Source organism: Pteropus vampyrus, unplaced genomic scaffold (genome assembly GCF_000151845.1).
Source record: "Pteropus vampyrus isolate Shadow unplaced genomic scaffold, Pvam_2.0 Scaffold83, whole genome shotgun sequence".
Taxonomy (NCBI): Eukaryota; Metazoa; Chordata; class Mammalia; order Chiroptera; family Pteropodidae; genus Pteropus; species Pteropus vampyrus.
Genome location: NW_011888864.1, coordinates 3593745 through 3605290, shown reverse-complemented (window position 1 = coordinate 3605290; position 11546 = coordinate 3593745). Strand labels below are relative to the sequence as shown.

At 37.4% G+C, this 11546-nt stretch overlaps 1 pseudogene; it reads right to left on the bottom strand.

Moving 5' to 3' along the window:
- Positions 1-10652: 10652 nt before the first annotated feature.
- LOC111741924 lies at positions 10653-10790 on the bottom strand (annotated as a pseudogene).
- Between the last annotated feature and the right edge of the window lie 756 nt (positions 10791-11546).

The window sequence follows — 11546 nt, the reverse complement described above, 5'->3', positions numbered from 1 at the left end:
GTAAACTTAAAAAAGAAGCTCAGGAAATTCTAGTCTTTTGTTTCTAGGGCCCAGGAAACGCATTGGAAGAGGGCCCAGTGGGCGCTGCCTTTCAGTCTTTCTGATGTGATGTAGTTCTCCTCACATAGTGAGGCTGATTGAAGCTATAGAATCATCCTTGGCTGTCACTGGACAATTTTCACTCTGTCTCCTGTACAGCATGTTAACCCCCGTGGGGGCATTTCTCTCTGTAGCAGACAGGCTAAGGAGCCTGCTGGGAATGAGGCCATATGGCCACCTTCTTAGCCTTCCTGATCAAAGCAGTCAGGGGAGCAGTAAGCAGCAATCAAGTTCCTTTAAGACCTGCCTTGCTAAGAGAAAGGTTGGTTTGTTCTGCTTCGAACTTGGCTGGCAGAGACTAAAGTAATGATATCTATTGTGCCTTGTCTAAACCTTAAGAAATAATTCACAACCACTTATTATTTTTCTCCCTTAAAATTAAACTTGTGAATAATCAGTTTTGTTAGACTTTACCTAAGCCTGATTTCCTGCCACTTTTTTCTCCCCTCCCCTGCTTAGACTCGGAAACTCAAAAGATTATGTAAATTTGTTGGTTGTAAGTCTTGGATATCTTCTTTCAGGGATAGGACAGACTTGGATAAGAGACGACAAACAATTTCCAGGTCACTTTTTGAGCTCTTGTTCAAGCTAAATGTTTTGTCCTTATAAAGGACTTTTAGCTGGATATTTTGCTACATTCCTAGGACATGTCCTCAAATATTTAGCTGCCCATGGGTAAGAGGCAAATCTATAAGGAGATGCTAGGAATATTTCTGATGACCTGAGAAGGATAAAAAAAAAAACATCCTGACATAGTTGTTGGGCTGTACAGGTCTCCTACCAAGATGAATCCATGGGCTGACCTTTAGTATGAAAAATAGATAAAGCAATGCATGCTGGCAGGGTAAAAAGCACCATTAAGTGCAAACCAAAAGCCATCAGCTAAACTGAAAGACAAAGAAATGCAAAGGTTAATATATAGTGCCCTGGGTGCATGTAGAAATGAACTGTTTTGCCTGGAGGCTGGGGAGTCAGTGGATGGAGCCCCATGAGGAGAGGAGGAGCCAAGGTGCTGGATGAGATTCCCTGCTGAGAGCAACAGGCAGACACTGACGAATTTATGCCAGGCTCATGAGTCTCTGGCAGGGCTGAGTGGTCTGTTTCTGGGGAGGAGAGAAGAAAAACACACCAATCACTGGTCTGGGTTCACTGCTGGAAACCACCATGAACCAACTCCATCTCCCTCTCTCCGACAGTTGAGGGGAAATTAAAAACAAATGGACTATCACCCGTATGTTTCATTGTCAACTAGTACTTGTTAAAATATTTTTTGCTCATTGCTTTTACTGGAAGTAGTTGTGCACCACTCACATGCTCACAGTATTATCAAATAATGCTTCTTGCTTTATCCCTAGGTGGGGCTCAGTTTTATCTACTGAACTTTACTTAAAACAATGTGAAATGTTACTGGATGTTTCATGTCTGAAGTTTGTGTTCCACGATTTGAGTCTCTGTTTTAGTACAATAGCAACAATTTAAAACTTAGAGAACTGCCAATGCAGATGCTAATTTATTTCGTATAGCTCTAAGATGAAATCTTCATTTTCATGTTGGAGGAAAGTCATATACTCCTACACTCCCCAGCCCTTTGCTCTGTAACTTACTAATCAAACAACTTCAGCTAAATGGAACGAGGAAAAGCAAGAAAAGAATTACTGTCTACTGTCTATTATACTTCCCATTAGTCTAAGTGTCAGTGGATTTGACTGTGGTCCACCGAGATCTGCTTCTGATGAGGTGTCCTGGGGATACTCCAACCACCAAGCAGACAGTCTTCCTTCTGAAGTTCCACTGGATCCATTGTATCTTGGGTTTAAATCGGTTACTCTACCTTAAAAATAAAATTGAAAATTGTTTTCATATAACATTTAGTCTTCACAACATTACTGTGGGTTGGCTATCATTTATTTCCATTTTATATTAAGCCCTGGAATAGTCAGCTGGCATGGGGTCACAGAGGTTGGTAAATGGCCTCCCTCAGTCACTGTTTCTCTAAAGCTCTTTCTGCTGAACCACTCAGAAATAAGAAAACAAGCCTGTGAGAGAAGTTATTTACAATATATACACTACAGCTTACGCGCGTTCCTCATAAGGGAGCCCCCCCGACTTTTGCTCAGATCTGTATTTTATCACTAGGCTGATGGATATGATTACCAGATTTTTAGCCACTTAACAACATTCAACAAATATTTATTGAGTCAAGAGTCAAAGAGAAATCAGTTTAGACCCAAAGCTAGGCTGCAAGAGCGTATGATGGACAGGGTGGACTTTGCCTGCCTTCATGGAGCTTACAGCATGACGGGGAAGACAGGGAGTAAATGATAAACCATAAATTTATTTCTAATTTTCAGAAGTACCAAGACTTATATAGATAAACAGTATTGAGTCTGTTGGAACAAAAGTGCATCCCAAAGCAGACCCTCTGAGAGATGATGGCCCAACAGCAAAGACGGACGGAGAAGAGTTATAGAAAGTGGGCACGAAAGCTATGGTTTTAGCTCTTTTGTGTAATGATAACAACAGCTGTCTTCTATTAAGTTCTTACTATGGACTTATCCATATTATTTAATTCTTCTAGCAACCCTGTGAGGAAATAGTGACCATGAATGAGTATTTACAGATAAGAAAGCTCAGTTCCAGGTCACATAAGTCCCTGAGCTTCAAGGCCAAGGTATGGGCAGCAGGTCATAAAGGGCTGCTATGCTCTGGTTCCACTCAGTCAATAGCGCTGACGAAGCAGTGGGGGAAATCACAGTCCTTTTTACAGCAGATCTAGTTTCTACTGCTTGGTCGGGCTGAGATTGTATCCCCACCCTCCCCTTTCTTTCTTGCTGGAGGCCTGAATGATTTTGACCCGTTCCTTTTCTCTATAAAACTCATAGCATCCGCATAAAGGCTTATCAGCACCTCACCTGGCTCTCTGCAACTCACTCCCCTAAGACAAGTGTGGGGCCCTTGTATTCTATTCTAAGAGATCTGACCACTGTGGGTATACAGGCAGGGACGGACTCACAAGCAAATCTGGGCAGCTCCTAGGAATCTTTAGGGGTCGGGATACTGGACTACTAATTGTGGCCTCTTTGTTAAGATGACTTCCGCTAGAGGTTAAATCTCACTCTCTTTTATGCCTCAGTTTGTGGGCCCGGAGCTGTAATAGGGTCATAATAGGAGATGGCAACTAATAGCCATTTAAGTGCCTACTCCTCTCTTGTGGGCAATTGCAAGTTTTAAAACTTTTCAGGGTCCCTGCCTCACTCTGGAATATTTTATTTTGGGTGGTTTTCACAAAGTTTGTTTTCCTAGTTTAAAAATAAAATTAGACTATTTTAAAACATTCTTTATACACCTCTCACTATAAAAAATTATCAGAAGTGCTTAAAATTCTAAAAAAATTTAATGTCATTGTGAGAGGTCACATGTAAATGTGTTTACATGGCCTTGTATGGATTCCATGTTAAAATAAATTTCTTCAAGCTTTATGTGCATCTTTACACTTTTAAGTCACAGGTTTTCAAACACCTCAGCTAAGTCACAAGGTTTTCAACATTTAAGGGAGAAACTATTACCTCCATAAATGTTATTTTGATTTATCAAGAATCTCAGAATGAAAACCGAGCAGCATTTATCCCTGGTTTATCATTGATTTATTATTTATTAAGTACTTTATATATGCTAGGCACTGGGGAGATACAGAAGTGACTCAAACAGACAAGATATCTGATTTCATTGAATTTATATTCTAGTGGAGAGAGACAGATAACAATGTAAAAAAGAAATAAAAAGAAAATTAATTTTAGATAGTGAAAAATGGGATGAAGGAAACAGGATCGTGTGACAGAGACCCAACTTAGGCCTGGGGGAGAGGAGTCTAGGTTAGGGAAGGCTGTTAACAGGTGCCCTTTCAGCAGAGACTTGAATGAAGAGGAGCCTGAAGGAAGGGTGTTCCAGGTAGAGGGACTATAAATACATAGACCCTAACGTTGGAAAGGGCTTTATGATTTCAAGGAACAGAAGGGCTCTTGGGGCTAAAGTGATGCATGGTGAGTAGAAAGAATTCTGGAAAAGCTGAAGTGCAGAAGAAAGTTGGGTTCAAATATAAGGCTATGATATACAGTTTGGATTTTATTCTATGTGAAGTGGGAAGCTAATGGAGAGTTTTATTCAGGAGACTAAAATAATTTGAAAAAGCTTAAAAACGATTACCCTGAATTTCAGGGAAGTAAAAGTACAAGCAGGGGGCTTGTCGGGAGGTTAGGAAAGCCCAAACAGGATAGGATGGTTCTTGGGCCAGGGAGGAGGCAGTAGAGGTGGGGAGAAGTGGGTGATGTCCAGGTGCATTTTAGAAGTAGGGATAACAGGATTCGTTGGCAGATTGCATATAGGGAGTGAAGAGAAGGGAGGGAAGTAGCCAGGAAGATATGTAGTCCTTGGCTGGAGCGACTATGTAAATGACTGGTGGTGCCCTTTACTGGAATGGGGAATACCAAGAGATGATTTGGGGTACAAGCCACAATCTCTGTTTTGCTTATTGACTGTGAGATTCATAATCCATATGAAAGTGAAGATCATGGGAGGAGGAGGAGAAATGAATAAAGAGAAGCTGAGAAGGGGCAATTGGTAAAATGAGTGGGGAACTAGAGAGTGTTGTCATAGAAACCAACAGAAGAAAGTACTTCAAGATGAGGGCCAACTGAATCATGTTTGTGGAAGGTTGACTATCGTGACAGTTGAAGAGAACGCTGCTACAACATGGGAAATCCACTGGAATTCTCCTGCAAAATTGGGAAGTGGATCGCAATATCAGTTGTGGTGAAAATGGGAGGTGAGGAAGTAGAGGCAGCAGGAACAGTCAGCATTCACTTGAGGTTATGCTGTGAAGAGAAGCATAGACCTTGGCTAGCCAAAGTATTTGTGTGTTAATTCTAAGGTGGGAGATTTATAGTATATTTTTATTTTAAAGGGAGTATTCTAGTAATGAGGGAGAATATAAGGATGTAGAAGAGAGGAGAGATGAGATAATTTCTAATAATAGCCAGGCAAAGTCTTCATGAAGGTGAGTGAAATGGTATCCAGAACACCAAAGGAGGGATAGATTTTGATACAGTCTTGAGACACTACATCCAGGGCATAAAAAGGGAAGGCAGAAAATAGATACAACAAGACACACCTGGTGGTGAAATGATGAGGGTCTTCTATTTTCTCACTATAACATGATAAGAAAAGAGTCTAAAGATAGAAATATTTTTATAGATATGTTTTAGGGGAAAATCCATTAAAAAATATAAAGGGGTGTGGGGAACAGGTTGGTTGCTTAAAATGATAGTCAAGCTACCCAGAATGATCCCCATCCCTGGGGTTCTGCATAACCGAGGTCTTAACATCAGTACCAGTGAAGTCTGAACACTGCAGTCTAGAACTGCTGAATATTAACTATACAGAGCTTCCTATTTCACAGAGAATAAAATTCAAACGCTCCATATTTGGACCCAACTTCCTTTCCTATTTCAGCTCTTCCAGAAACTTCTAGGCAGAAATCTTTAACATCAGAAGGTAGCTTAGTGGAAACCTTGAATATGGGAAAAATGCCAAAGGAAAAGTGATTCGTAAAGAAGAAAATATCCTTTTTGCTGATTTCTTAGAAAAATGTATTCTTTGGGAATAAAGTTCTCCTTTTATAATTAAAGTCTATGAGATAGTAGACTTTTCAGAACTGTAGATAAATGCAAGAAGTCTTGATCCATTAATTATTTTGTCCTCCCCTTGTTTTCAACTTCTGTTCAGCTGGCCCTTGTTACTCAATATTCAAATATATTTAGTCTCTTCCCCCATCCCCCTCCTCGTCATCTTATAGAGAAAACCACTCTCACCACTTTCTGAAGTCTAGTTTGCAGACTTCTCTTCCTTAGGCAGTCCTTTAGATACTTATGTTCCCTGGGACATGTTTGGCATCTTTTTCGCCACACTATGCACTTTTCCTGCACAGTCTCATCCACACCAATGGCTTCTGCTATAACTTGTGACCCCTAATGGCTCAGATATCTGTGTTTTGACCTTTGCCCTCAATCCCCAAATGGAGAGTGGGTATGGGGTGGCCAGTACCTCATGGACATCTCTTGTGAATACTCCATCTTCAATTTAATCCAAATCAAACTGGATTTGTCATTCTCCCCACTTTCAAAACCTGCCCTGCCTGTGGTTTGAAAGTTGGTAAATGCAATCTTCTTCACAGTTGCCCAAGCAAGAAACAAAGAAATTATGATCTCTATCCTTTACCTCTGACATCTATTTCGTCCTTGGTATCTCTCTAATCTGTCCCCACTTTTTTTTTTCATTTTTCTCTTTCTCGCCTGAACTTTTGCAAGAGCACAACTAGCCGGTTCTTTCATATCTAGTCACTCTCCTCACACTCCTTTCTCCATTATCTACTTCTCCAACCTCCTCCACAAGCACAAACTCTTGCTTAGCCAATCTACTTAGCTCTTTAGGAAGAGACTAAACTCTCGTTTTCATGACCGGTACGTGCCTGAAATACTTTCTATTTCTAAATAATCTATTAATCAATCCTTTAATTAATTAATTCATCGATCTTTTAAATTTGTGTTTTTTTTTGCATTGTTATTGATTGATTTTTCAGCACCAAAGCACTGAGGTGAGGGAGCCATGAGAACCCTCATTTTTCCTTTAAGATTAAACTCAAGATGGGATTCTCAGTGATGCCCCCATGACCTTCATCTGACCTAGGCTGAGTTGGGTGTTCCTCTTTTGTTCTTTCACTATTAAAATTGTCATCGCACTGCTCTACACAGAATGTTGTTGTTGATTTGCTTATCCGAGAACCCTAGGAAATGAGATTCAGGGGTCTATTTTTCACATCTCTGTCCCAGCTAGACACATGGTTGTGGCTCAGAATAAATGCTGAATTTGGGAGAACGGGAATGGATAAGGGATGTTTAAACAATCTCTCTCCCCACCCCCTTTTTTTAGTGTCTCAAAAACTACAGTGCTTTTAATGACCCATTTATATAGGTTTCCAGATAGCCTGCTATAAAAGCACTGCTATTTGATCAAGGGATCAGTGAGGCAGATTAGATGGTCTGTTAAAAGTTCCTCTCAATTCCCCCCTGGTAATATATCCATGGATATGGAGGGTTATCCAAGGTGATGAGGCCGACAAAAGATCTAATGCAATTCCAGGCTGCATTAATAGAGAAATGGTATCCAGTTCACAGAAGATAATAAGCTCCCTGCCTTCAGCACTACTAAATCCCCACCAGGTAAATTGTGATTAATTCCAGGTGCCTTATTGAAGCGGGTGAGCATCTCTCTGACATTTATGCAGAGAGGTTGGTAGGTAATGAACCCTATCTTATATAAATAATAGTTGACGGTGCCGCAGATGTTTGGTGAGAAAAAGAGACATCAGCATAGAAACAAGCATTCATGTATTTGAGGTCTGTTATGTGGAAGAGAAATTAAAATTATTCCATTAAGCTTTCAGAGCTAGGCTTTTCCGGCAGAAATTACCCACGGAGTGGATTTCAGCTAATTATAACAAAATGTTTTAACAACTGAAAATGGGCTGCCTTTTATATTACTGAGTTTCTCAATGCTAGTGGTGTTCAAGAAGAATAATTACTATCTGGTAGGTAGATAATTTCTTCAGTCTCTTTCAGATCTAAGATTCTACTGTTCTAAGATGGTGACTTTGTTCTTTTCTCCGAAGAGGATTCAAGAATAAATGGAATTTAAGTGCATTAGGATAATTTAGAGAACAAGAAAAAAAGAAATTCTTGAAAGACAGTAATGTTTATGAGAAGGTCCATCAGAAGCTTTAGAAAAATCTCAATTGCAGATTAACTTGAAAAATAGTTTGGATAGTCATATGATTAAAATAATTTTACTTGTGTTCAGAATCAAGAGGAAGCAAATAGCTTCTTAATATCTCTGACTCATGGTTTAATTTAACCTATATGATGTCTTTTCCCTTAGCAAGGCATTTTGTGAGCATGGGGGTATTTTTAAATATGAAAAACAACAATAAATAAAAACGGAAAGGGCATAGGGGAGATTAATGGCTTATTAATTCATCAATTGTGTTGCTAACTAAATACATTAAGAAACTTGACTGTAACATCTTATAGAATCCAAGATGATTGCTTTTTTTTTTTTTAAATTATTCGTTCTAAAAAAGTCCAGGTATTTATTCATTTTTTATCATAACTATTGCCAAACATTTAAGCATTTTTAAATGTCTGAAGATTTTTTCTTGCAACTAATTTTTGTCTCACATGTGGCATTTATGCAGACGGTTTTATTTTAGCAAATCAACAAATATAGCTTTTATTTTGGTGTTAAGATCTAAAATTCCAATTACTATCATTTTTTTTGTACAGTTTATCTGTACTTTCTTTTCTTACTGCATGTGTATAAATTCCATTATCATTAATAAGAGTTATACAATAAAAGCATGTATTCATTAGTGTCTAATGCACTTCCCAAGGTTATCTTAAGGTGCAGGAGTTTAATGAGTACCTAATGAGAATTCTTATACCACTGATTAAGAATATCTATCATATTTGTGATATGAATATCACAATCTAACACTGGAAAGCTAGTAAAAAATATTAAGTCCCAAATAGCCTCTTTCGTTATTAATCACATAAGTGAAAGGCACTTTGTGTTGACAAAGATATGACCTTTAATTTAGTCCATTAATACTTTAAATCTGCTAATATCATAAGTAATTCATCACAATTCAAATTTTCATGGACTATGTGACATTTTTGAGATAAATAATATTATGTAATACTGGAAAAAACTTGGGCCATGTATTAAAATAGAACTTCCACATATTAAAAAACTGCCTGTTTAAACTGAGTTGAATTTGTTGCTATTACTTTGAAGAATGACCTAAGGTGGAAGAATAATTTGTCAATATTGTGTGAGTAAAGTCAGTTAGATAACTCAGATCAATCTTATCTCTCCATTAACATAAGTTCTTAATTGTACATCTTAAGGAAGAGAAAAACATTTCTAATTGTGGAAGATATTCTGAAAACTTCAACTAATGGTTTTTATTTGAACCTTTAAATCTATTTTATTTGCTTATAAGGTAAAATTTAAGGTGGAATTGTTTAAAGAGTACTTTCAGCAACTTGATACATTTTCAGTTAAAGTTTTGACATTTCGTTGTTCTTAACTTTGTACTACAGGAGATGCTTCCTATGGTAACTTTTTTTATAAGCACTTACTGAAGAAGTTTCTTTCCCATGGAATTGATAAGTTAATGAGAGTCCTTCTACATTATGGAATGGAATGGTGGTTGTAATAATCAAAAGAGGTAATATATATAAAAGTGCTTTATAGCAAAAAAAGCCTTGGAAAACAAGGAAAAAGGTCTGTAAAATCAATAGCTTCTGAATGGAAACTTGGAAGGTTGTAATATATACATGGAAAGCTCAGGGTCAAGAAGCAGTTTCCAGCGCTTGCTCTTTCTGCTTCCCTGTCTCTATATTTCTGTCTCTGTCTTCTTCTCTCACACTCGCATACACATACACACACATTTCAACTGATTGCATTTTTATGTATAGTTCCTGCAAATAGACTAAATCCCATATAGACTGAATTCCTTGGTTAGGAAAATATGTTGTCATTCAGATTGATATCTAGTAGACTTCTTAATGCATAATAACCAAAAGAAGCATATGGGAGCATGTAACAGGTGCCCCAGGAGATGGAATCTGGAAAATCGGACTAAAAATGGGTCAGTAAATATCATGGTAAGAATTGATTAACTCTGTCATATCCCTTCTAGAGTAAAACGAGAACAAAGCAAGGTGGTGATGGTGGTGATGGGGGCTTGGTTCTTTGGTACAACCTTCAGAGTATAAAAAAGAGAAAGTCCAGAGTAACTGACTCGTCCAAATACAAATATGAAACTATCATTAATTGTGCCTATACAGGTGTCATTATTTTACTTATATTTCTCAAATGTCATGCAAATGACTGAACATTAGAATAAATCAAATCCCATTGATAAACACTAAATTTCCCTTTGGGAAATATAATTTTACCTCCTTTATAATAAGACATTTTGGTACATCCATTATGGTAAGAAAACATTAGGTTACTTTGATCTCATTTTTCCTTCTCTTGCCCGCCAGCTGGAAGAGAAAATACTAAGTAGTAAATAGTTTACAGATAGAAAACAGGAAGAGAAATAAGATGCCTAAAAGAACCATATACTAGATCATTACTGTCTGCAGTGAATTTGATACATATTTCAAAACATACAGAATTCAACACATCTCTCAAGTTGATATGTACATAAAACATTTATATCTCTAGCCTATTTTTAACATCTCTTCAATTATATGGATGGAACAAACCTTGAAGATATGTCTTGGTAAAGCTAAACATGCTGTAGAAAAAAAGTTAACTGCTGAGCCTCATGTTAATATCACTTATTAAAAACGATTTAAAAATACTTTTTTTTGGTTATAATTTACTTATCAAAAATACAGAGCATGATTATATGGCTGATACATGCTCACAAAATACCATCCACCTGAATGGTGAAACAGCAACCCCCCTGAGAACACATATTGGCGGTGATACCTTAACTGTAAAGTCATGGGACCTCCTTCGCCAGGTCAAGGGGAGTACCAAACTTCTCTTCATTCATATAACACTGTGATTCCTTTTTAAACCAAAGAATAATCAGATTTATTTGAGGAAGTTGATCTAGATAAGCTCATAACTGAAGAAATGCACAGTTAACTGTGAAACTTTTCCAGTGGATGATTTTTATAGCTGATAGAATTTCTGTGTGTCTACTTGGTCACTTATACTCTCTAATAATTCTAAGCATTTGGAAATGATATCTAGATTTTTGAAATCAAATCTGTTTGAATTAACATTTTTTTTTAAAAAAGATTTGAAGAAATGACTCAGTCACAATTTTAAAAGTTAATGCTTTTGTGGGGGTGGGAGAATGAGGACTTTAAAAACAATCATTTGTAGACCAGGTATAGAAGGGTATCTTCTGAGAAGTAAAGAGGCATAGGTCAAAATTTCAACCTTTATGACTTAGGAGATAGTCTCATGTGTACAAAATTGTACGGTCCAAGCTGTTAAGAGAATTCATAAAGTGACAGAGTGAAGATAAAAATCTCAGCTTTTTCAGGAATTTTTGGTTTCTTGTTAAACTCGGTGAAATGAGAAAATTGCGATATTCATGGAGGATGAGTGGCGCAGGGAGGACTAGTGGAAACAATTATAGCCATTCGTAACTCTTTGCTGTTATTTCTTCCTATAATACAGGAATGCTCTTGTAAGATCCTATTCAATTTAATGCATGAAAATATTTTCTTTTATAAACCACTACCGGAATTACAAGTTTTCTCTTTAATGATAAATCATCAACTGAAATTAAAAAAAAAAACATG